General features: G+C 39.5%; 1 long non-coding RNA gene across 2 annotated transcripts in view; it reads left to right on the forward strand.

The window, feature by feature from the left end:
- The window catches only part of LOC140528019 (uncharacterized), a 51,960-nt gene extending 25,266 nt beyond the window's left edge, over positions 1 to 26,694 (forward strand). The window contains exons 2-3 of one of the 2 annotated variants that reach the window (XR_011975025.1): positions 3,052 to 3,194; positions 26,613 to 26,694. This is a non-coding gene — a long non-coding RNA (uncharacterized lncRNA). Of the gene's footprint in view, positions 1 to 3,051; positions 3,195 to 5,683; positions 5,849 to 26,612 lie in introns of those variants that run through there. The other variant, XR_011975024.1, reaches the window with a different exon arrangement.
- The last annotated feature ends 1,189 nt before the right edge of the window (positions 26,695 to 27,883 follow it).

Below are 27,883 nucleotides of genomic sequence, written 5' to 3' on the forward strand. Positions count from 1 at the left end.
GTCCACAGAGTCATTCCATTTGCCCTGCTGTTTTGCCTGTTAGACCTTAATAATCAACTGACTTCCATCTGCCATGGAGCTGAACCTTCTTTTATGTGTTCTCTCCCCTAAGTAGAAAGTAAACTCCTTTCTCACTTTTCATTTTTTTATCCCCATGGCTCAGCATAGTGCTTAGCACATAGTAGATGCTTTTCCATTCTATAAAACTGATAGCCAACATTTCTGTAATATTTGAAAGGTTTGTGAAGTGATTTATATGTAATATCTCCTCTGATCTCATGATCAGAATGATGGACTTTAGTTCATGATATATAAGAATGGGTATGTTTCACCTGGAGAAGAGATTACTAGGGTGTGGGAAGGAGAAAGACATGATGACTGTCTTCAAGTAATTGAAAGACTCTCCTATGACAGAGAGATTAGAATTGTTCTGCTTTGCCCTAGAAGTCAAAATTAAGAGATGGTTGGACGTTGGAGAGAGGGTAGATTTTGGTTGGATATAAATAAAAATGTCCTAACAAGTAGATTTATGTGGCATATATTTATATGTAAGAAACATTAGAAAAAAATCATTTGAATGTTATGTTCAAAGGAATTATTTTTCCTTTCTAACATTTATTTAATAAATTTACAACTAACTATCCCTGAGATAATCTGGAAGCATCAGGTAGCTCTAAACTGGAATAGTGACCAAATGAGTAAAGCCAATAGGATTGTTTAAGAGAGTGGATGGGAAGGTGATCATTATACTTGCCCAAGTAACAGCCATCTTTTCTTCCAACAGTTCACTTCCACAAACACTTCAAGTGCTGGCTAAGTGCAAAGCACTATTACACACTCTTAGATAAAAAGAAAAAAGGAAAGTTTCTTCCCCTCTAGGAGTTTACCTTTCCCTAAAGTCCTTTGATGCTTTATGGTGGACAGGAGTCCATTAAGACTCTTCAAGACTACCCTTCAAGACTTCAGAGCCTGGTAAATGCCATGAAACTAGAGATGTTTTAAGTGTAGGCCAATGCTAAACTATATTTCTCTCTTGTTGGAAAGGCAGCCTAGCTAAATTCAGAGAGATTCAGAGTCAGGGAGACCTCAGGGTAATGAATTTTCTCAGCACAGTCAGTCAATAAACATTTACCAAGTGCCTACTTTACTAAATGCCCATATAGTGCCAGGCACTGTGCTAAGCCTAAGGATACAAAGAATGGTAAAGAATGGTCCCTGATTTCAAGAAGCTCAAGTGGAATGGAGGAGACAACAGGAAAACAAGTGTACAAACAAGCTATCTAGGAGATGAATAGGAAACAGCAGAAGGAAGGCACTATAGTTCATAATGATTGCTGCCTAATGGTAGTTATCTCAAGGAGTGGGGTGGAAGGAGAAAAAAAGGAAAAAAAGAAATTTACAAGATAACTTTATTATATATGTAAAAGGAGCAGCAAATTGCACATAATAGATTTGAAGTTTCATCTACAATCATCTTTTTTTCTATTCTATGTTATGGAAATGCTTATTTTATTCCTTAAGTTCAGAATAAAATAAATTAGAAAAAAAAATTTAAGGATTGGGAAAGTCTTCCTGTAACAGGTGAGATTTTAGCTGGATATTGAAGGGAGCTGGAGAAGTCAGGAGAGAGAGCATTCCAGACATAAGGGATAGTCAGGGAAAATGCCCAGAGTTGGGAGATGGAGTGACTTGTGTGAAGAATAGCCAGGAAACTCATTTCATTGTATCATGAAGTAGATGGTGGGGGATAGGGTGGAAAGATGGGGAAGGGGAGAGGTTATGAACAACTTTGAACATCAAGAAAAGATTTTATATTTGACCCTGGAGGTAGAAGGGAGCCACTAGAATTCAGGGTGGAGAAGGGTGATATGGTCAAACCTGTACATCAGGAAGATCATGTTGACAGCTGCATGGAAGATGAACCAGGCTCTATGAATCCATCTCCCATAGGAACCATGATCTATACCACTGAGAAAAAAACCATATTGGCCCAAGTGTGGATCTCTGAAGTGTTCAGGTGGAGAAGCAGGTATTTCATTAATGTAGACTCAATCTAAGAGCAAACTACTTTCTAAGTGGATTCCAATAGTTGTGTATACTTACTTTAATAAGGATCTAAAATCTCATCCATGTAATCCATTATTCTCCCATCACTGCCACTATCCCAATGATGAAAATCACAGTACTTCTGTGTCAGCATTAGGTCAGATCAAACCCATCATGCAGCCTACAACATTATCATGTGTGACTCAAACCAGATTAAAATGTAATTCCTATTTGATTTTAACATGCTAATGTATTCATTTAAAAAGAAATATATAAATGTGTATGGTTTTCTAAGTCAATAAGTGGCTCACAGAAATCCTTATGTGCAGCTTAGTGGTTCCTGTTTCTGTTTAAGATTGACACAAGTACCTTAAGCCATCTTCATGAGTGGCTCAAGTCAAAAAATATCACTTCATATACAACCTTCTGATCATGAATTTCTCTGTACTTAGTTAGTCTGGGTGTCTGACAACAAACAATCCCTTACTGGACTCATTCTCAAAGTCTTTCCATTGTTCTAAGACTTGCTAGAGTTTGCCTTCTGGCATTGCCTTCAAAAATCAAGGGTCATCTCTATGCCATAGTGAGGTATTAAAGGAAGACTTCAGCTAAGGACAGGTATTTTTTAAAGCAAATTAACAATTGTATGACTAGGAAAAAATGGTGAAATAAGTCTGAAGCAAATGAAAACCTTGGCTATCAATAATTCAGATAACTGACATCCTCAATTAACCATAATATTTCAGGTTTCTCCTGAAAGAGGCAAATCATAATATGACAGTATATTTTTTTAAACTGTTTCCAAAATATGTTGGAATCAGGACAACTTGGCACAACTCACATATTTCCCAGATTGATACTACTTCATACATGGTGCATTTTGACTCAGTAGAGCTAAGTTCACATCCCAGTTCTTACACTTACTAAGTATAGGACCATTGGAAATCTTCTGTAGATTTCATCTTCCCTTTCTGGGAAATGAAAGTAATAATTCCTTTCTCGTAGGCTTATGAAGAAATCACTTTGTAAAACTTAAAGTACAATGTGTGAGTGGTGGAGGAGGAGATATTGATGAGGCTGATGATGAAGACGATCAATGACTATGATGACTGATAGAGAAGATCCTTAATCATCAGATTCCTGACTTGGTAAGTACAAGATACTGAACCAAATTGAAAGTGGCCTCATATTTTAGAAGAATTTTATCAAGAATTCAAACAAAAAAAAACCTTTTTGGTCTATAATATATTGCTAACATTGTTTGACCTTGAATTTGTTAATTAACTCTCTCTAGGTTTCAGTTTCCTCATTTATAAAATGGAGATAATAATTTACGTCCCACCTGTGTCACAACATACCTGAGATAATAGAATATGGATTCAAAGTTTGGTCCTAGCAATCATCTAGTCCAAATTTTTCTTTTTACATATAAGGAAACTGAGGCCCAATGAGCTTAAAGGAATTACCCAAGACCAAATGGGTATAGTAAGTAGCAGATGTGAGACTTGCACCCAGATCCACTGGCTCCAAATCCAGTGCTGTTTCCCCTGCACATCCCATATGTCAAAAATCCTTCAAAAAGTAGAAAATAGAACAAAAATATAAAATTGTCTCATTACTCCTCAATTGTGTAGAAAATCTCTTTGCTATCTCTCCTCCCCTCCCATTCTGTTGCCAAGGTATATCAATTTCACCTTTACAATATGTCTCCTATATGCCCCCTTCTCTCCTCTGACATTGTCACATCTCTAGCACAGGCCTCTCTTCACACCTGGCTAATTACAATAGCCTGGTGGTGGATCTGCCTCCTTCAAGTCCCTCCCTACTCCAATCCACCATCCATTCAGTCACTAAAGTGATTTTCCTAAAGCATAAGTCTGATCATGACACCATCCTAACTCAATAAACTTCAATAACTCCCTATTGCCTCCCCGATCAAAACCCTTTATAACCTAAAACCCCACACGTTTTCAGTCTTCTTATACCTTACTCCTTGTCAGCTACTCTTTGATTCCTGAACAAGCTTCCACCTCTGAGCATTCTCTCTGGCTGTCTTCCATGCCTAGAACGCACTCCCTCCTCCTCAGCTTTCAAAACTGACTTCCCTGGTTTCCTTTCAGCTCCAACTAAAATTCTGCCTTGCACAGCCTCCCTCACTCAAAACAAAGTCAAGTGCAAGTCATGTCATCATTTCTCCGATGTCATGGTCCTCTTTAAATATGAAGGACAAACACAACTACAACAAAATCCTACCTTCTCCAGGAAAGCCTTATCCAGTCCATCTTAATTACAGTACCTTCCCTATCTATCTTATATATAGCTAGCTTCCTGTATATTTGTTTGCATGTTGTCTCCCCCCCATTCGATTTTAAGTTCCTTGAAGGCAGAGACTTTTTTGCCTCTTTTTGTGCTTAGCACAGTGCCTGGCACGTAGTGGGCATTTAATGTTTATTGATTGTACATTTAAATTAATCCTGAGCAGTGTGTGTGTGTGTGTGTGTGTGTGTGTGTGTGTGTGTGTGTGTGTCTGTGTCTGTGTCTGTGTCTGTGTGTGTGTGTGTGTGTGTCTGTGTCTGTGTCTGTGTGTGTGTGTCTCTGTGTGTGCGCATCATTTATATCTACGGATAGTGGTCTCTCCTAAATGGATGTAAGCACCTCAAGGTCCAGGAATTTATTTCTTTTGTATCCCCAGTACTTAGAGCAGCATCTGATTCATTGTAGAAAGTTATGAGTACTTTTTGATAGATTGATAAATTGATTCCTAATTCTGATGTTACTTTTCCCCTATGAAAATATGTGAAATTTGTCCCGAACTCCTTAGCTGCTTTCTGTTACCGATTTCCCCACTCCCTGGCATACTAATTTTTCGACTTAATCAAGGAATGTGTTAAGTGGGGGTGAGGGAGGGAGGAGGAGGAGGAGAAAGCGAGGGAAAGAAAGAGGAGGAGGTAGCGGCAGAGGTAGTGATTTACGAATTATTTCTGAATACAAGCACTAGTCTTCCAGCTAATCAGATAAAAATAGGGCCCTCAAAGCTCTTTTTCATAGCCCTTCCCGGCACGCACCAGTATATTATTAATCGGCCCTGATCCCCTGGCCCGGCGAGGGAAAGCATTACCGCCTACTTCCATTCTGTTTGTTTTCAACGCTGTCTGAAAGAAAGCTGTCTAACCTGGTGGCTCTCAAAAGGGTGTGTGCAAATGGTACGTTGCTTTCTATCTAGCGCCTTCTCCCCAGCAAATCATCATTGTTGTAATGGCGAGACAGTTAGGAGGAGGGCTGTGAGAGGGCCCTGATTAATAGGATCTCCCACGTATCCATCTAACGAGAATTTATGCCTGCTTGTGGCAACCATGCAAAGCTTTCTGTTTCAAATGTGGTGGCAGTAGTTTATCAAATTATGCATATATGTATGTGTATATGCATGTGCATATGTATATGGCATGCATACTGTATATCACGTGTATGTATATATGTATTGTGTAATATATACCTGTGTGTATGTTTGTATGTATATATATGTGCATACCTATATATACATGTATATTACATAGTGCATAGTTATGTTCTTTTAAAAAACTTATAAATCAAAAGTAATTAGGTGGGTTTTATGCATCATTTCTTCCCCACTTTGCAGATCTGTGGGAAGACATAAGTGGGCTGTTAACGCGTTTATTACAAGAATATTCATTCTGTTTCGTCACAAGTGAACATCAGGAAAGCAGAAAGTTACTGATCCAACAAGGAGGTGGAGTCTATAATGCTCAGTAAGGTGAATGCCTGCATGCACTTAAAGACTTTGTCAGGGGTAGGGAGTCTTACTTGGAAAAACTCAGTTATAGTGCTACCACCTGGAATGTGGTTAACATGCAGTTGCTGTACAAATGCAAACAGTGCTAGATGTAAACCTCCTTTAACTGTAGCTGGTTTGTTTTATCTGTGGAGATACTCCATTTTCTTCCTTCTTTCAGGTTCTTATTTGGTTCTCAAATGACCCAGAGTATTAGCAGGATGTTTTCTAGGGAGCAAGGGTTTGAGTATTTCCATCTTGCATTTCTTTTTGTGGCCTCCAATGTTTCATGCTTAATTTATGGAAAACCCTCTGGGTTTGGGGATGGTAGTTCTAAACATCCCCTTTTTCCTAAATAACATTCCTTTGCCTTTTCTGAAATCTAACCCTCTCAGACTAGAAACTTTCATCTCCTATGTAGCCTTGCTAATGGGCACCTGCCTGCCTATGCCATAGAAGATGAGAAGCCAAATACACCTGATTGGGATCAGCCCTCCCAATAAAACACCTGGTCCTTGCCAGCATCTGGGAGCCACCACAATATATGGAACAACCCTGGGAGGAATGATGAGAGTTGCATGTAATGATGCACCAAATCTTGGAGACAGCTTCTCAAGGAAGCCATCATGGACGCTATCCTGCTCTGCCACCAGAGGTGTTCTGTGAAATGTTTAATAACTAGCTCTCTGAAGGGGGGGAAAATGTATGAAGGCATACATTTAAGTTTAATCTGCATCATTAACAGCTCAGACACTTGACACTCACTAGCTGTGTGACCTTGGGCAAGTCACTTAACCCCAATTGCCTCACCCTGGGTCATCTCCAGTCATCCTGATGAATATCTGGTCATTGGATCCAGATGGCTCTGGAGGAGAGGTGAGGCTGGTGACCTGCATAGCCCTCCCTCATTCAAGACAAAGTCAAGTGCAAGTCATGTCATTATCTCTCTGATGGCATGGTCTTCTTCAGCAATGAAGGACGAACACACACACACACACACACACACACACACGCATGCATCATTAACATTTTCTTCAACGCTTTCTTAAATCTAGGCAATAAAATAGCATAAAAGCCCACAATTGTAGCATTTGCCAGTTCCTGAGGTATAAATGCTCACACCAAATATCATGATTGTCTTGGGTTCCTGCTGGGTCCAATATGCCCCTGTATCCAAATCTCTGAGACCCCTCTAAGACCCAGCAATGTATTACCTTATTTATATAGTATGCAAATAAACTAAGGAGAAAAATAAAATTTTAAATATCATAGGAGCATAAATCTAGAGCCAGAACCTCCTCATACTTGGAATGTGCTCCCTCCTCTCTTTCACCTCCTATCATCCCTAGCTTCCTTTAAAGCTCATATGTCATTTTCTAGAGGCCTTCTCTGATCCTTCCAATTATTATCAATCAATCAAGAAGTTATTAAGTGCCTGTGATGACAGGATGTGGTAGGGACTGAGAATACAAACACCCAAAATAAAACAATCCCTATTCACAAGGAACTTGTATGCTAATATAGAAGAGAACAAGTACAATAAGTATACACAGAATAAAAACAAAGTTAGTAAACACAGGGGAGATCAGGAAAGGCTCCTGTGTGTGGTTGTGTGCTTGGTCCTTCATTCTCAAAGAGGACCATGACATCAACGAGATGATGACATGCCTCGCAACTGACTTTGATTTGAGTGAGGGAGGGCTGTGCAAGGTTGGTCACCAGCCTCACTTTCTCCTCCAAAGCCATCTGGATCCAGTGACCAGATATGAATCAGGATAACTGACCCAGGATGCAGTGGGAGACCTTGGCCCTTTTAAACTAAAGTCTTTTCAGGTTCTCACTTTGAGTGAGGCAATGCCTGGTGGTGGTTGAACTGCATCTTAAAGGAAGAGATGATGGAAGGAAGTTAGATGAGGTGGGAGAGGAAGTACTATCTGGGCAATTTTGTAGTTGTATCAGAACACAGAATGATACCTCAGTGTTTTAGATGTTTTAAAAAACGTTTCTTGATGCATGTGAGGGGGAGGTTTAAATATTATTTTTTAATATTATTATTATTATTTATATATTATTATATATTTATATATTATTATTATTTAATTAATTAATATTAATATTATTAATATTATTTTTAAAAGTTTCTTGAATAGAAGTAAATGAGAGTATTCCAGTTACCTAAATAGAGAATCATTTAGTGGGGAGACACTACATTTAGAATTAAGAGACCCGAGAGCAAATACTAGCTCTGAAATTTATTGGCTATGTGACTTTAGACAAGTCCCTTACTTACTGAGTTCCTTAATCCATAATTTAGGGAGAATATCATTTGCCTTGCATATTTAATAGAGCATTGTGAAAAAATTGTTTGATCACCTTTAAAGTACTATGGAAATTCAAGCTATTTTATTTTCTTCTCTATGTATCTCTGCCCTCAGTTTATCTTTCTCATTTTCTCATCTTCATGCTCTCTTACACCCAATTTCCACCTACGGATGCCCTCAATTTAGCTGTACAGCATACATGCCCAATACTGCATGACTAGCAAGTAATAGGACTGATTTTGGTATGCTACTTACAGAAATATGTCTCATTATTTTCTAGCTCCATGAAATGGCACAAATTTATAGGAAGGTATATGAAACAATTGTCTCCAATATGATATTAAACATATATATTCTCACACATATGTCCAGAAAAACATGTAACGCAGAACCAAGTACAGCCACCTACAAATTAAAGTGTAACCCCAACACATCAGTTGAAAGGCTTCAAGGTGGTGATTAGTCCCACACCATGACCTTTAGGATAAAATACAAACTTTTCAGCACGGCATCTAAAGACTTTCACAATCTACCCCCAGGCTACCGATTTCTCTTGTCTATACTTTGTACATAGCTGTTTGCATGTGTGCATATCACTACCATAATTGTGAGCTCCTTGAGAACAGGTACTGATCTTCTGCCCCTCTTCGTATCCTTAGTGTTTAGTGTGACCTCTGGTGCATAGTAGGCACTTAATAAAAGCTAGTCAACTGACTCATCAACCTTTAATAATTTTTTATATTCTGAAAAGACTCAACCTTGAAGACTTTGTTGCTAACGTGATGCAGCTAGTTGGCATACAAGATAGAGTGCTAGACTTGGAATTCTAAGGACCTGAATTCATTCTATCTCAGACATCAGCTGTGTAAGCCTGAGCAAGTCACATCCTCTCTCAGCCTCCCTTTCACCATTTGTAAAAATGGGGATTATATTAGCACCTGCATCATAGGGTTACTGTGAGGATTGTGATCATGTAAATGGCACTCTGCAAACCTTGAAGAACTTTATACATGCTAGCTGTTGTTAAGTGAAACATGCTCCTGAGTTTTTCAATTTTGAAAATCTTTATTAGTCGCTTAGTATGTGTAAGGGAGGGGACATTAGAGGGCACAGTGGATAGCGTGAAGGCCCAGAGTCAGGAAGACCTAAGTTTAAATGTGACCTCAGACACTTACTAGCTATGTGATGCCAGACAAGTCACTTAATCCTACTTGCCTCAGTTTCCTCATCTACAATATGAGCTAGCTAAGGAAATAACAAACCACTACAGAAAACCCCAAATGGAATCATGAGAAGTCAGATATTACATAAACTGCAAAAAAATGTCTAAGGGAACCTATGCTCAGAACTAAAGATACAAAGAAGGAAACTGTTATAGTCCCTGCCCTTAAGGACCTTAGAAGCTAACAGAAGCATTTTTATGTTATTTGATACAAATACTATTTGTAGTTGTTGAATTTTCACAAGAATCAAAAGCTTATTTACCACAAACAGAGCTGCTTCCTGATGTTAATAAAAAGAGGGGGAGGAAGATAGAAGGAAAAAATGAGAAGAGTATTAAAAGACACTTCAGAGTGTATTATTTTTTTCCTCATGAAATCATATTTCCTATTGTACAAAGGGCATGTCCCTTCTCCTTTGCTTGAGTATCAACCACTTTGCCTGTGGTTATAACAGGGTTTCCTTTGTATGTCTTTTTTCACACCTGCCTCCATATACCCTGTCCTTCGAGGCAAGTATGATTGTTACTGAGAAAGAGATCCTCCTGAGGTTTGAGAAAGCAGGTTAATGAGTCTTGAGGAGGGAGCTGTGAAATCCTTAGAGAGTCAGCTGACCCAACAGAACCTGGAGGGGACATGGGGGATGGTGCCGATTTCTCTTCTGTGTAGAGGTTGAAAAATAACTAAGTCTAATTGCTTTGTTCTTTGCCTGGCTCAGCTACTTACTTCCCCCGGGTCAAACAAAACTTCCATTGTTTCAGAAATTACTTGAATTTTATCTGGAGTGAAGTCACATAGACTGAAATATGCACCTTCCTTGTTAAATGCTGCAAAAATCATTCAAAGAAAATTCTTATTGCTTTTGCTGGAAAGGACAAAGTTTACAGTCACAGAATATCAAAATTGTAAGGGACCATAGAAGTCCTCTGACGACATGTACTAGAATATGTACCTGAACAAAAATCTCTTCTAATCAATCAGTCATTCAAAGTACATTTATTATAGAACCAGGTACCTGGGATACAGAGGCAAAAATGATTGGTGACTTGATCTCCAGGCCCACCATTTTAGGAAGTACCCCAGTCATATTTCAACTTAGTAATGCCTGGACTCATTCTCTGGACTTCTCCTCACCTGCTACCTTGCCACCATGCCTCTATCCTTCTCCATCCCCTGTCCAGCTGCTTGTATGTGTTACCTCCTTAGAAGGTAAGTTCTTGCATCTAGCAAGTATCTTGTTTGTTTGAATGCTTAGCATGGTTCCAAACAACACTTTAAGTATTCTCTCTCTCTCTCTCTCTCTCTCTCTCTCTCTCTCTCTCTCTCTCTCTCTCTCTCTCTCTCTCTCTCTCTCTCTCTTTCTCTCTCTCTCTTTCTCACACACACACACACACACACACACACACACACACACCTCTTGGTTTACAGCCATACAGTATTATCAAAAGAATATCAATATAAAAATAAGATGAATCTTTGTTTCAGGGAGCAACTTGGATCCATTAAAAGTACTGAACAATCTCAAAGACAATCCAGCCTACTCTCCTCCTATTCAGACCCAGTTCGTAGTCACAGTATCTGTCCAAAAGACACGTGCTGACGGACCAACGCTACGAGTTTTCCATCCAACCACATAGAATAGTCTGTAAAAAAGAAATTACTCTTCTGCTTCTTCTTTTCCTATGTGGATCATTGAGCTCTTCCAAAGTTGAAAGATAAAAGAATTTCAAATTCTTAGAGAAAATCATGTGTTTTGTTTTGTTTGCACCCAAAAAAAGTAACTGAGAAAATGGCAAAAAAAAAAAAATAAACCAACAGAACCATGTGCCTATTTTCCCATCTCTAAAAGTCTTTATGAGAATCTACAAACATATCTCATAATTTAATGAAGGCATAAAAGAGAATGGGCAGGCTTCCATAATGATTTTCTACAGCACCCACATACATGTCTACAGTTACACTATTGACTGAAAGTGCAAAGAATACAAGATCTTGCGGTGCTTATTTCTTTATGATATAAAAATAAGCATCTGATTTGATTTGATAGAACAAAATGCCACCTTAAAGACTCTCTTCTGAGAAGGTATCTCGCATGCATCTGCTACAAATCATACAAGAATACTTAAAAGATATGACAATAAAGGTCATTTTGTTTGATAATCTTCTGATTACTAAGAGCTATTGAGGCATAAAAGAGGAAGACATATGTTCAACAAAGGAGTTCAACTCCATCAGGCAAGATGTCTAGCACAGAATCCAAAGGAAGAGGAACTCCTTGGGGATTTGAAGGACCTCCAGATGATTCTGTTTATGAACTACATTGGGTAGATTACATCAAGCTCCAGAATATTAAAGAGCCTCCTAAATGACATCTGTAAGATCCATGAGAAAAATAAGCACAGTTTACAATGTAATTCATCAAAAGAATTTGCAAAACGTATAATACTGTATGAAAAGCTGTTTTGTTTTGTTTTGTTTTCATGCAGCATTGGTGGTTTTGGCTGCCATGGTAAGCAATTGATGATAGACAGACAGACAGACAGACAGACAGAGATAGATAGATAGATAGATAGATAGATAGATAGATAGATAGATAGATAGATAGATAGATAGGCAGACAAACAGATATGTAGGCTGCAGTCCACTTAGTTTGTTAAGTTGTGGGTATACCACAAAGGCACCGTAGGTCTCCATAAGGGTGTGGGCTGTTTTTGTTCACCTAAGGCATCCCTTATACGTGAGGCTATGTTGTTCAATTACCTTAAGGCCAGGACCTGGTATAGGTCTGGGTTCTCATATTTACCAGAAAACTATAAATCTTACAATGTCATCTGACACCATGAAAAACAGTGCCAGTTGGGGCTAGTATATGACACTTCTGATACATTGTGCCCAGTGTACTTATAAAGATGGAGTTGGACTGTTCAGAACAGAGATTTTTCCCAAAATTCTGTGTGGAGGTTCCAAGCCAATAAGCAGAAAAAATCCCTGACATGAGCGCCAAGCCCTTTGTGCCAGAAGAGACCCCCAGCACAAGAATCACAGAGCTAATTACTCAGTACCCCTGCTCAAACCTCAGTGTAAGCTCATCCCTAATCCTATCACAGCTGCCACTGAATTATAGTCCCCTTTTTGCTCTAAAGCTGTGGCACAAGGGAAGCTCTCTACAGCCAAGCCAAGAGGAACTGCCATGTGAACCCATCCCAGGTGAAAGGTGCTCCTTGGAAGCTGCCCACAGGTGCCAAACACTCCCTTCCTGCCAAACTACAGGGCTCAAATATAAGGTACCAGAGCCAAGAGTTTGGATGTGAAGCCTATTTCAATGGACTGGACAATTTAATCCAGTAAACAGACCTCACTCACTATTAATTAGCTTTCTGAGGCATGACTTTCTTAAAGGCATAGAGGTCTGACTTCCATGCTCTAGACTTCCATGTCTCTGCTTCAACTGAAAAGCAAATTGAGACCAAAGTTGCTCTGACTGCCTCTTTCATAAAAGATCATTTATATATTAGAGCTAATTTAGAAATGCTAGTTTTATTAGCTTTCAGTAACCCAAACTGAGTTGAACCAGTTCAATCAAGTGTTTCCATGGTATGTGTACATCATCACCGTCCTTTCTCTGTCCACTGAAGTTTCCCTAATGAGTTTATGCTGCCGAACCAGATCACGAGTGATAGTCTTTTTAGTATTTCAGTAACTGAACTTACTTAGATATGGTTCAACACACACGTGTCTTTTGATTAATTGTAGGCTATTGTGTTATTGTCTCCAACTTGTAGCTCATTGGGTTTGTGATCTGGAACAAGTGACTTCCCCTCTCTGAGATTTTGTTTCTTCATCTTCACATTCCCCTTTCCCTGTCAACTGGATCTCTGGTACCTGTTTAGGGCTCTCCTCTATTCAAATCTATAGTTACTGAGACCCCCACCCAGTGAAACTTTTCTGGTACAAGCCAAATGACATATGAAATCAGAGAAAGGGATAATTTTTTTACAGAGCAGTGGAAAAATAACAAGGAATTGACTTAGGTATCCAAAATTCTCTCATCTCCAAATCTATCTCTACTTCCTAGAGAGACTGTAAGCTAAATCTCCATTACATTCACCTAAATTCCCAACACAACAGAATAGTATTTCCAGATTTGTAAGAGGATGTCGTAGAGTTGAATATGAAAATCTCTGTTTCATCTCTTCTCTCTCAATCTCAGCCTAGCATTTAGTGAATGTTGTGCCCTTGATAAACAGAGCCTCAGATCATCTCTGCTTAGATATGGTTCTATATATTCCATTCCTTTACCATGCCAGTCTGTCCCTCACCAGCCATGGCAAAACATGACATTGTCACCACCATTATTTAATATACTAGCTATAACAATGTCAAGAAAAATTAATGGAAGAAATATGCATATACAAAAAGGAAAACAATTATCATTATTTAAAAGTGACAGTGCTTTGCATATAGTAGGTATTCAATAAGTGTTCACTGAGTAAAATAGTATCCCTGTTCTCTGATAACTGGGAACCATAAATATACAGGAAGTGAATGATAATAATACAAAGTCCAGGCCTCTATCCACTGGGCCACCTAGCTGTCATAACTTCCAGAACAGGAAACTGAAACCTAGAAAAGTTAAGTGATTTATCCAAAGTCACATAGTATGTGGGAAAACCAAGATATGAGTATAGGTTTTCTGATAGATGATCAGCCAATAGGCATTTATTTATTAAGTGCTTACTATGTGCCAGGCACTGTGCGAAGTTCTAAAGATACAAAAAAAGTCAAGTTCCTGCCCTCAAGGAGCTTCCATTTTGATGGGAAAGATAACACATATGTAGCCAAATACATTGTGTGTGTATGTGTGTGTGTGTGTGTGTGTGTGTGTGTTTTAGAGAGAGAAGAGAAAAGGAGAGAGAGAAAGAAAGACAGAGAGAGAGAGAGAGAGAGAGAGAGAGAGAGAGAGAGAGAGAGAGAGAGAATGGAAACTAATCCTAGAAGGGAAGACACTAGTATTAGGGGACACTAAGAAAAATCTCCTACCAAATGTTGAATTTGAGCTGAGTCTTGAAAGAAGCCAGGAAACTAAGAAATCATTCTCTTTGCACAGTACTATGACGCCATGGTGTTTAAGTGATACATTTATTAATATAGCAGAAGTGAGGTTATACCTGCTCAGTGGAATGAAATACTAAGGGGCAAAGCAGTCGGTGATATATCTTCCTTCATATTTACCCTCTGCATCTCACTCCAGCTGGGGATTATAACCACACACCTGCTCCATTAAATCTGAAAATAGTACCTAGTAACAATAATAACAAATGTTTACATAAGGATTTCAAGTTTCAAAGCATTTTATATACTTTTTTCTCATTTGAGCCTCACAGCGCTGGGAAGTAGAGCCTACAGGTATTATCGCTGTTTTACAGATTGGGAAAGTGAGGATCAGAGAGGTTACATTTTTTGCCCATCTTTCAACTAGTAAGTGGCAGGGGTAGGATTTAAACCTAGGTTTTCTTGATTCCAGGTTCAACATTCTCTTTACTTTGTCATACAACAAACCATATATGGAGCCAAAACTTTTTATTGGTAGGATAATAGTGATATATAATAGTGATTTTAGCAGTTTCAGCTAGCTATTAGTTGTATTTTCACTAGAAGAGCTTCAGAAATCTCCACTGCTTATTAGGAATGAAGCATAGAAGAAGCAATTCACTGAAGAAAGAATAAAATGAAACATTCTACCTTCCCCAGCACACCCTTTGTATGGTATATACAGGTGAGCTGAGAGGACAGCTTGACCTTTTTGTGGCTATCTCATTCTTGGACTTCTAGACCAAAATGCATCAGGAAGGGAATGCCCCCCCCCCCCATCCCAGCATCGCTGCCCAAGAGTAGAAAATGGATACTAACAAAAGAAACACATGGAGAGTTACCTATACTTTCCCAAGTGGCCTGAGAGGGGAGCTTTTGGACTAGGAGCTGCTGGCTGCCTTATATCTTTCAGTTACCTTCCAAGCAAAGGTCAGAGACTAGATTCCTGAGAATGGTCTTTCCATGCTATGCAAGTTCATAGGTTCTAAGAACTGTCCAAAAAGCAACACTTGCCACTTAGTGGGAGGAGATTCCTTAACAGCCTTCTTAAAGAAGGAAGACAGCCCTCAGCAAAGTAGCATGCCTCACTGATATAGCAAGGCCATGACGAATGGGAAGAAGAAATCTAGACTTTGCAGCCTTGCCATAATGCAAGTTGTTTTAAGGTGGAGGTTCAAGGTAAACATGGTTTGTTCAGCAGTACCCCAAAGAGTCTTTAACTTCCACAGGGAATCTAATGTATTATTTGAATACTCTACATTTCTGTGTTTGCTCATGAACTCCTGCACATCTTTTAAACCTTACCAATTTCTGAAAAAAAATTGAAATAAAGTCTGTTCCCTATCTAATATATTATATGAGTTGAGGACCTTTCAACACATATTTGGAGAAATCTAAACAGAATTATACCTAAGCCTTATTCAGGAGACTTTCCTCAGAATAAAACATCAGGGTAGAAACAAAGAGCCAAAACAAAGACACTGACTGTCTTAAGGGCCAGACCTCCAGGGTACCAGGCTTTGTGAGCCTGGAATTTCTTGCAGAGAGAAGTAGAGAAGGGAGGGAGGCTAAACCACAGTTGGCAATAGTCTCATAAGATTTAGATATAAAATTTAGATATGAAATGACCTTACAGATAATCTAGTCCTATCTCCCTCATTTTACAAATGAGAAAAATATATTCTATGTAAACCACCAGAGAAAAATTATTTGCTCAAGGTCACACAACTACCAGATATTATAGTTGGGATTTTAGTTCATGTTCTACAATACCAAATTCAGTATCTTCTCTGTTACTTCAGTGTTTTAAGCTTGTGTAACATCCCTTCTGACAAGGCTGGATCAACTGGTTCCTGTCTACTAAGCAGTGGTCAATAACATCCTTTTTGATTGACTAAAGTTGCAAAACCAGAACCAGATCCAGAATGCTTATGAATACGCCAAAGTCTCTTCAAGGCACATGCATCACACATCATCACAGCTCTCTCAGATTGCAGGCTATCCAGCCCCCTTCACATGGGGAGTAGTAGCAGAATTGTTCCATTCATGTACCAGAACTTCTTTCTTCCTGTAACTATTGTAAATGGGCATCTGCTTATACATTACCCCTGTGATTGTTCAAAATGCACAAGAGACTGTGGGATTGCACAAAAAGATTTGTTTTAATAACTGAGTTTACTAAGCACACACTCATTTTTATAGCAGTACTCAGGACACTAAACAAACTGGTAGTACAGTCCAGGCCTGCCCTCTGAGACTGTAGAAAGAATCTCAAACAGACAATACCCCCATGGGCAAACAGGAAGGACAGGGTTCAGCTACCTCACTAATCCCAGAGGTCAAGTCTAAATGAAGCTTTTAGCCATTGCTGGAAGACCTAATAAACAGAGAGAAAAAGGAGTGAGAAAGTAGGAAAAAGCATGGAAAAAGGAGAAAAAGAAGAAAAGACAGGGAAAGATGAAATAGGGTGCTACCAGAAAGAGTACCAAGAATGAGATTATGAAAGATTCAAGCTAGCTACAGTTTTAGTGCCATGTCTGACAATTTATTTTCCTAATCTTAATTATCAATGTGGCAAAAGTAAGAAAGTGAAGAATTAAAACTGGGGGGGAGGGGTAGCATCAAGATAGCAGAATGACAAGAGGAATTGTAGCTGAACTCCTATCCACAAAACTCTTCTAAACAGACCTAGAAAATGTACCACATCGAATTCTAATGAAGATCCCACCCAGAAAAAGTCACAGCTACTTTTTGTCCAGACGGGTTGGCAAAGGGAGGAAGATGGAGAGATCTGCTGACATGGAAGATTTGGTTGGTACTCATGAGCACTGTCCACAGTGTCAGGGAGACTCTGTACACCAGAGAAAAGGGAGTACCCAGACCCTTACCAGAGCCTCCTTGAAAATTAGAATGGAGTAAAGAGAAGTCAATAACTCTGTGAGACGACATATTAAAACAAAATCAAAAGGCAAAAGCTTTTTGCCTTGAGCTTTCTAAAGCCTTAAAAATAGAAGAAAATGTAAGGTATAGCAAAAACAACTGACCTGGAAAACAGAGAGAGGAGAAAAATAATTAAGAATGAATGAACTATCTGAAGGCCATGACTCTCCAAAAAAAGAGGCGAGGGACCATATTTCAAGAAATATTTTTTTAAATTTCCTAGACCTCTTAGAGGGCAAAATGGAAATAGAAAGACTCTACCAGTCACTTCCAAAAAGAAACCTCCAGGTGAAAACTCCCATGAATGTCATAGTCAAATCACTTTGGTGCCTAAATGGAGGATGGATTGGAGTGAGAAGAGACTTAAGGCAGGCAGACTCACCAGTAGGCTATTACAATAGACCAGGCATTAGGTAATGAGGGTCTGTACCAGGGTGGGGGCAGTATCAAAGGAGAGAGGGGAAAGATACTCAAGAAATGGGGCAAAAGTGAAACCAACAGGTCTTGGCAACAAATTGGTTACGGAGATAGCAAGGAGTCAAGGATGACATCTAGGTCACAAGCCTGAGGGACTGAGACGATGATGTCCTCTACAATAATAAGGAAGTTAGGGGTAGGAGAGAGTTTAGGGGAATAAGAATGAGTTCCATTTTGGACATGTTCAGTTTAAGATGTCTGTTGGACATCCAGTTCTAGAAGTCTGAAAAACAGATGGAAATTGGAACCCACTCTTACCACAGACCCGGATAGGATAGGAGAGTGTGTCATTCAAACATGGGGAAGAAATGTGTTTATGTTCTTGTTATATCTTCCCAGTAAATAGTCCTATGTAAAAGCTAATTGATGTTGATTGGTTAAATGAAATTGGGACACTAATCACTGGAAGTTAACAGTGAGGGGGAATACACAGGAATAGGGGTTTGAGATAATAGTATTAGAGAAGAGATATTCAATCCCTCAGGGGTACTCCTAGAGTACCCAGAGTACTCCTAGAACCATGAGGTAGTAGTCCTCACTCTAGGAGAATGAATCCAGAGTTTTGCTATATATATGTAATGATATAACATCACATGGTAGTAGTGAAGATGAATTATTCACATAAAATAGAAACTCCAGGTAAAACTCAGAAAATAGTAGCAAACCCTCTCAAAACCAATAGAAACCACCAAATCTCTTACTAACTGCCTTACGATCAAATATTATGAGATCAATCTAATTCCATCTCAGTGCTCACTGGGAAGCCCAAAACACTGGGATTCTAACTTGTCCATCACCACAGGAATACTTTAATACTCATATATGAATGTTGCTACTATTTAACACAGGAATGAAGGGTCTTCAGTATGTAGAAGTTTCTCTGGCTCAGAATAGGAATGTTGCCCTCATTATAGGGCAGAAAACATGGAAAGGACCTATGGTGAATAAGAGAAAAGATGGTGTTGAGTCAAAGGAATAGAAGTAATACAAACTCCCCAAACTATATCAGTATGCAATACCCTTGGAGTATACAGTAGGCAATACTTATTTTCTTCCCCCTCCATCTCTTTCTTTTTTCAATCGGCACATTTCTAACGCTAGCCTCCCAAACAGCTTCTTAAGTGACATTAACCCCTTCTGTACCCTCCTACAGAATTTTGGGAGATGTAGGTTAAAAAGAAGCATGGTATTCCCCCAGTTGGAGTCCTGCATATTCCCCTACATCCACCTCCCCTCTAATAAAGAATGAAATAAAATAAAATCCAGACCCTACAGATTCCCCAGAGTACACTAGAACATCTGTAAACATGCATCATAAGCATTTACAAATTAGCATCTGACATAGCCACAAGTAATTCTGCCAAATACACAATACACATAAGAATAGCTAATACATATTATGCACGTTAAGATTACATTCAGCAAGAAGAAACACATGTATAAATGAAGCATATAGCTCATAAAGCAATAACCTACATGACATTTGCATATAGCAGACCAAGTAAACAGGTATCATGCAATACAAAAATTGATAACTTATTTCAGGTTCACAAACATGGCTCAGGTCATAGAAATGTTCCTAGTAGATCTACAAGTCACATAATGAAATATAAAACGTGCATGTATGACAATAGTAGGTATGGCAAAATTGTACAAAGAGCTCAGAGACCTTGCACAGTATATAACATAAAACATTGTGGTTGCTTCCAAATAAACATTGCATGCACTCCATCAAGGGGAGTCATCTGGTTGTATGTGTAGCCTCTTATTGCTCCTGAAGCAATATGTCAGCTATTCTCTAGCTAGACTGTCTTGGTGTTATCTAATGTAAACTGATACAGTCATGGACCCTTGGAATGTTCAGACCCCCTAGCTTACAGTTCCCATCTGGAGATTAAGTCTAGTCCAACCTGCTTCTCAATGTGTTCTGGGCCCTGGGCTGGTGGCTCCAATCCTGAGTTTGCTGGCAGCCACCAATCACCATTTATGTATCTATTGCTCTATCCTATCACCTTCCCTGTCACCATGGAAAAAGCAGTAGCCAGGGCTTCCCCGTCTACTCCAATGAATCAATATATCACCATTCTGCTTTTGGAAAACAAGCCAAAGTTTTAGAATGAACTCTGTTTTTGTATCCTCCCTCTATTTCCCCAAGCAAGCTACCAGTGCTTAAATTAAGCTGTTTTTCTCAATTCTCTCTAAGCTTGTAAACTTACAAGGAAAACCATAAACACGGATGGGTCTGTGACCATCTTTACTCCCCTTTCCAGTTTTCTGACCAGTGGGAAATTGAAGACAGCTGTATTTATAGGCATTGTGAGTGAGCATCTTCTCCCTTTTCCCAACCCTGGTCATTTTGTATCCACATTTCAGACAGTCAAAATAGAAACTCTTTATCATTTTACAAGTTCTTGCCTGTTTCTTCCTTAATTCAAAATTCCACTCTTGCTTGTAGATTTCCAGAAGGCAAATTTCCCTGTTTTGTAAAGCCAAACAACATGGTGCCTTGGAAAGAATGCTGATTTTAAAATCAGAAGGTGTGGGTTTGAATCCTGATTCTGACTAGTCCTAGCTGTGTGACCCTAAAAAAGTCACTTAACTTTCTCTGCCTCAAGTTCTCTATCTGTAATAATGGGAATAACAATATTTGCATTACCAAATCATCATTACATTGTCAATTACCAAACTGCATGATGAATATCACAGAACTGTTACAAAGAAAGTGTTTCGTAAGTCTTAAGAGAACCATAGAAATATGAGCTGTTACATTTGTCATTATTGTTATCATCATTAAAGCTTGGGGACCAGAAAATTATAAAAATGAGGTCTATTTCAGACCCACTCTAACCTATTAGGGAAGCTAGGGGGCATAGTGGATAGAGCACTGTCCCTAGGATTCCTAAGACCTGAGGTCAAATCCAGCCTCAGATACTTATTAGGTGTGTGACCCTGGGCAGGTCACAACCCTGTTTGCCTCAGTTTTCTCATCTGTATAATGAGCTGGAGAAGGAAATGGCAAACCACTCCAGTATCTTTGCCAAGAAAACTCCAAATGGGATCACAAAGAGTCAGACATGACTGAAATGACTGAACAACCACAACTAACCCTCTTTCTGTCCCTTCCTGTCATTGGGCTCTACATTGAAGAGATGTGTGTGGGATAAGGTGTTCTCTGAAAGGTGTCAGAGGCTCCTCCCTTAGAATCATTTTCCCTAGAGGTGAAGATTGTTTTGAAATGAACATACAAATCATTATTTTAGTGTAGAAGTCAACCAAAGTAGCTATTTGGAGATATATTTAAAATAACTTACATAATATAGTGTTTTATATGAAAAATGTGCTTTCCAGACAATGCAGTTACATAGAGGATAAAAATGTTATTCTTTTAGGGGAAAAAAAGCTAAAGAAAACGGAGGTTCCTCAAGGTTAAGTGACTTGGTTGTGGTTACACAGCCAAGATTCAACCCCAGGCCTCTTGACCTCAAAACTAGCATGCTTTCCACTATCCCACACCACCTCATCTGTCCTCTACCCCTCCCTTAGGACAGGAAAGTGGTTTGACTGACACCCTGACACAGTCAGTGTAGTCAGTGGGAGAGTATGTTAGTTGAAGAGCTCAGACAATTTCTAAGAGCAATACACAGGAAAGCAGGAGCAGCAGGCATGCTTGCAGAGCTGGGCTGGTCAAGATAATCTCACGTCTCTCATTCTGACTGATCCCTGGGCCCAACTCTGCCAGAGAACACATTCAGCAGCCATTGACATTTCCCTAACAGTGAGCCTGGCAACATGAAGAGTTCTTCTCTTTTTGGAAGCAGAGGGGACAGTTGACCCTGGGCACAGAATGAGGCCTCTATTCCTAGCTCTCTGAAGCTGCACTTGTGCTTATAAGTGGAAGAGTTCGGAATAACTAAATTCAGAACCAATAGCAATAGTGGCCCTGGGGACCCTCTCTCTCAAATGTGTACAGAAGGAGAATCTATTCGCCAAATGAAAGGATTAGCAGTTCCACAGACTGTACTGAATCCTGGGCTCTATTACAGCCTTTCCACCAATTATGTGAATCTATAATAAGGAGTCATCTGAGATGTTGGCAGTAGAGGTAGGACATAGGAAGGGTTAGAGAGGTTTCAATGGACTCTATCTTTTTCTGCTGCTAAACCACCTCAGGACCCAATTAAAGGTAGAGGGACGTAATGACCCTGATGAACTATGTCCATGAGTCCTGAAAGATCTGGTGGATATAACTGCTAAACCACTAGTAGTGATATTTGAAAGACTGTGGAGAAAAGTAGAGTTCCCACAAATTTGTTGAATTATCAAATGGTCAACTTGGCAACAGGTCTCTAATGGACTACCTTATGGCTTGGTTGTTGCTTTATGCTATTTTCCATTTTTGTTGGTGCTTTGGAAAAGGGCTTTGAATACGAGGCTAATTACAGATGACACAAAGCTGAGTGACAGAATTCAAAAAGATGTTGATGATCTCGTGACAGGACACTAGACTAATTCTCTGGGGGAAGAGAACAGTCAAAGGTATGGATTTAGGAGTCATTCACAAGAATTCCTTATCAATAGTCATGGAAAATTCTGTTGAGTGGAAATGTGAGACTAAATTTTTACGTGCCATTTTCTCCACCTAAATCCTAAAACGGAACTTTGTGCCTGACATCTCAACTTTCACCATTCTTCTCCAATAACGTTAGACTTTAAATAAGCAGATTATATGAAATCCAGAGGCAGTGGAAAGTCAAAATCTTAGCTGTGGAAATGATTCATGAACATCATATGCAGCAACAGATGGAGAACAAAAGATCTGAGTTTTCCACTCTCCCATCCTGCCTCAAAGTATCATCCATGCCAATCTCATACGCTGCCTCTGATCAGAATTGTTCTCATCTTGTGCCACATTAGAATGTTAGTACCTTGATATCAGGGACAGTTTCCCTTTTATCTTTAAATTCAGACAACCGCTACCCCTGCCCAGTCCTTAGCACAGGGCCTGGCACATAGTTTAATGTTTAACAAGTGATGGTTGATGGATTGATTGAATTTTGATTTACCTTTTTGTATTCAGTTGTTATAAGCCTTGACACTTCTTGTCTGTACTCAAGAATACAAAAAGCATGAAGCCATGACCAGGCAAGCAACAAGTATTTGTTAACTATGTGCCAGGAACCGTGCTAAGCCCCCAGAGATACAAGTGCAAGCTAAATGGCAGTCTCTGACCTCAAGGAGCTTACAATCTAATGGCGGAAAACAACACCCAAAAGAAAACTGAAAAGTGGGGCAGGGATTAGGGGAGCGGGTGCTCCACTAAATGCACTTCACTAGAGGGCGTGATGTTGAAGTGCAGACAGTCAGCAGCACAGCCAGGACAGGAATGAAGGTTGGCCAGCCTGGGCTTATCCATAAAATGGAGGTCCCACAAGGAAATCACCAATGTAAGAGACAGGTTCTAGGGTGAGAACTGATGGATGCTCCAGGATATTGAAGTCTGGACAGTCACAAAAAAAGGTAGGAGGAGAATGGGAAAAAGCTGAAATAGTGTTTTGGACCACCTGAGAATCAGATCCATAACATTAATATCAAGATTACCACCTAAGGGCAGTCTAGGAATTAAAAAAGAGGGAGTGGGGAGATTAATACTCTGTTGTAAAAAATGATATAAAATTATAGAAAAATATATCTTTATTAAGTGGCTACTAGGTTGCAAGACACTGTGATAGATGCTGGATAATAATTCTGATTTTTATGGTTTTTAAACCTCACAAAGCACTTTCCTCACAACAGCTTTGAGGCAGCTACAGCAAGTATGATCAGAACCATTCTATGTGTAAGGGTCAGAGAAGGGAAGTACCGCCTCCTTGGTCACGTGACTAATAAGAATCAGACTCAGACCCAAAACCAAGGTCTCCTGGCTCAGAACTCACAAGTCATCTTACCCCTTTGAGCCTTACCTTTTACAAGATGAAGAGGTCCAGTGAAGAAAGTTGGAGTTTACAAGAAACCCCTCCCCTCTTCTCGGGAGATTGTGCAGACATCCCTCAGGATCTTGGAAGCTTGGCCTTAGAATTTGTCCACCTTCCTCCCATTGCTACCCCATTCCCATCACTTCCAACAGATCTGAGGCCAGGTATCTATTGGCCCCTCCCTTGCTCTGTCTCTGCCCTTACAGATCCAGCTGCTTTTTTCCCTTTTAAAGGTCAGCTCCCTGCATGTGGCTCAAGATTCTGACTAGCCAAGACTGAATCATTCATCTTCAGTGTGTTGTCAAGGGGTCACTTCATCTCCAGGTCAAGAGTTGTCATTCATATTCCATCAAGGGGAGACTTGATCAAAGCCAGAAGAAACTTTCAAATGGGATATAACCGTCATTATCAATATGGTATTAAAGATGACAATGATAATAACTACCATTTATATAATACCTTAAGGTTTACAAAATGCCTTACATATGCTACCCCACAGCAACACCATGAGGTACTTTCTGCAATTATATCCACTTTAGAGATGAGGCAACTGAGACTGAGATTTGTCCAGAGGTGCTTTGTCCAGAGTCATACAGCTAGGAAATGTCTAAGGTAGCATTCAAACTCAGTTCTTCCTGATTCTCTATGCAAGATATCAGTAGGGATGTTCCTGCCTTCTAAAGAGAAATATCTTCAGTGAACAAAGACCTCTCACTTCAGAAAGTACCAGCGAACCTGGGCTCAAATGCCATCTCTGCTAATTACTCTCTGCATGACTCTGGATTGGTCACTTGAACTCTCTGGACGTCAGCTCCTCTTCTATAAAGTGATGAGGTTGGATGAGAAAGTATATGAGGTCCCTTTCAGCTCTAAATCCATGATCAATGGTCAATAATCTTATAACTTTGTTCATTTTAACCAGGCTCATCTTTTACATATTTAAAGAGGTCTGTTAATTCTCATGACCTTAAAATGAATATACCTTTCTACGCACCTGAAACCCACCAAGGAAAAACTATAATAACATTTGGCTTCAACGCAGCTCTGGTGCTACACTCTAAAGTCCTTTGTGATTCTCTCCATACAGAGGAGGATATATAATAGTGTTACCAATGATAAGGTAACTCAGTTTATATAATGGCTTAAGGTTTCCTCATCTATAAAATAAGGGAGGGGTTTGAACTGGTTGACCTCTGACAATGCTGAGTTAGAGCTGGCTTGTAGTAAGAGTCTTAATTTTTTTTATTCTTAAATTTTCAATATGAGCATTTATACCTCAGAAATAGGCAAATCATACAGGACTTGATTTATTGTAATGTTGATTGTCAATCCTTAACAGAGTGATTAAGAAAATATCAATAATGCAAATTAAATTTTAAATTGGGGGGGGCATATTTTTTCGGAGAGCTGATCCTTCAACATTTACCGGTATATCACTACCTCTGAGATCCCTCCCAGCACCAGATCTATGAGTTTGTTGAATATTATAAGTGTAAGCATAAAATGTATCTCCATTTTAAAGATGAGGAAACCAAGGTTCAGAAAGTCTAAGTAACTGTCATCTCCTGAGATGTCTCAAACTAGCTCCTGCTAATGGGCAGGGTTGAATTTAATGCCCTCTTGGAAATGTGGTGGTTGTCTGTAATGCGGTGCTGGTGATGGTGTGCTTACCCCTATGGGTGTGAGGGCATGCCCAGGGATTTCAAATTCTGAAGAAGGAAGGTTTCTGAGCAGCATCACCTTCCAGCAACATCATGCTTAGAAGGCTGAAAGGAAAGCAGCAGAAGAGAAGCCATCTACCAGGGGGAAGGCTGTTGAATCCCTGCAAGGCAGAGCAGACGCCCACAATATCAGACATAAATGAGAGTTAATAAAATGGGGAATATACATTGCCCATTTACATTTATTGCACATAAACCTCCTAGCACACAAAAGATAATGACAGATGCAAATTGCAAACACAGAACATTGCCGGTCTGTCAATGGGAAGTGGGCAAGCTGCCAGCTCTCCAGATTAAAACCAAACAAGGGGAAATGGAGGGGGGAAAGCGAGAGAAAGGTATCCTAGGAGTAGCACTGGGGAAGGCAGAGGAGGTAGAGGTGGATTCCCTAAGACAGGGTGTATACCAATCTGTGACTGGGAATGTCCCCAAATTGTCATAATCAACAAAGGATTGATCCAGAATGAGGCAAGGTGCAGGGAGGAGTGAGACAGCCCCAGGTGGGACTCAGAGTGGAGAGTAAGTAGCTTCATTTTGCCATATTACTGAGAATGCTACACTTGAAGTAAGGAGACCTATGCTCACATCCCTCCTCAGACACTAACTGTGTGACCACAGACAAGCTGCTCAACCTCTCCCAGCCCTAGTTTTCTCATCTGTAAACTGGGAATCATAGTACTTGCACTACCTAATTCTCAAAGTTCTGGAGAGGAAAATACTTTGCAAACCTTCAGAGGTTACATAAATGCAACATTAACTATTCAGCTTATGCTGGTCCACTTCTCTCAATCTGGCTTCGTATTTTTAACTTTACACTAAAATTATTTTCAATCTCAAACTGGTTCCTCTATTAGATAAAAAGCTCCTAGGTATAGAAGAAATATACTCACTATATTAGTCCTACTCTAGAATCTTGATGCTAAGGTCCATTTTAAGGTATGGAGGGGCTACAACCTGTACTGATTGAGGAAGTGCCTATATCTTTCCTCTATATCTATTGTCTCTCATATTGCAATGTAAATTCTCCTCCCCAGCAACTGAAGATGAATTCATGGCTTGGGACCCAGCAAATGGAGATGAATTCATGACTTAGGAACCATTCTCCTGATAGGTGAGTCCCTAGCCAGGATGGTCATTTCATGAGGGGCCCCAGACATTCTAGCTTCACTCCCTACTCAACTCACTCCCCTGACTGCCCCACATCCTCACCAGCAATCTTTGTTTTGCATTCCTCTATTAGCCTGCGTCAGCTCTTTGAGAATGGCAATCTTTATTTTACCATATTTTTATCCACAGCATTTACTATCATCCTTGTCACATAGTAAAACGCTTTTCATTCATTCACACCGATGACAATAGATTCTTGAAATATTCAAATAAGTGTGTGTGTGTGTGTGTATGTGTGTGTGTATGTATATATATATATATGTATATATATATATATATACACATATATATATATACACACACCAAATGGAACATGAAAAGTGGATAAGAGAGTGCAAACAAAGTCCTATGATAAACTCAGAGGGAAAAACTGTCCTAGGCCCCTTGGAAAGTGTTGGTGACTAACTGTCTTACATGGGAAGAACATGAAGTCTTAATAACAGGACCTAAAGTTAGATCTCAGCTCTGATACCTGAATCCCAGATGACCTTGGGAAATCTCCAGTTTATTTATCTATAAAATGAGAAGATTCAATGGATTATCTCTAAGGTCTCTTACAATCCCAATTTCTATAATTTATAGATTTAGCTCTGGAAGGGACCTTATAAATAAATTAATGCAACCCTCATTTTACAGATGAGGAAACCATGGGGAAAAAAAGACGAAATGACCTTGCCCAAATCACTCAGATAGTGAATATCAAAACCAGCATCTGAACCTCAAATATCTGATTCCAAATTCAGTAGTATTTTCATTGTGTGATATTCTTTCCCCCTCCACCTCTACCCCATAATTTCTCACTACTAGAGTTCTTTTCCTTACAGAAATCTGACTTCCCCATCAGAATGAGCCTGTGTCACACACAAAAATTGCATTCCGGTACCTGGGGAGATGTCCAGGCAAATGTCATGGAGTCACTGAGAGCTGTTAGTTATCAATCTAAACTCTTAGCTACCACCCCACTGCCCCATGTTCCCATCATCTCCATAGCCACTCCTACTGCCTCCCTAGAGTGTAGGAATGAAAAGACTTAGATTTCACACATTTTATACTCCTTTGCTCTCTCTTTTTCAGTCTTCCTGGGGGGAAAAAGGCATTTGTTCTGGTGGTAACAAGGTGAGCTGTGTTACCTATAATA

Source organism: Notamacropus eugenii, chromosome 1 (genome assembly GCF_028372415.1).
Source record: "Notamacropus eugenii isolate mMacEug1 chromosome 1, mMacEug1.pri_v2, whole genome shotgun sequence".
Taxonomy (NCBI): domain Eukaryota; kingdom Metazoa; phylum Chordata; class Mammalia; order Diprotodontia; family Macropodidae; genus Notamacropus; species Notamacropus eugenii.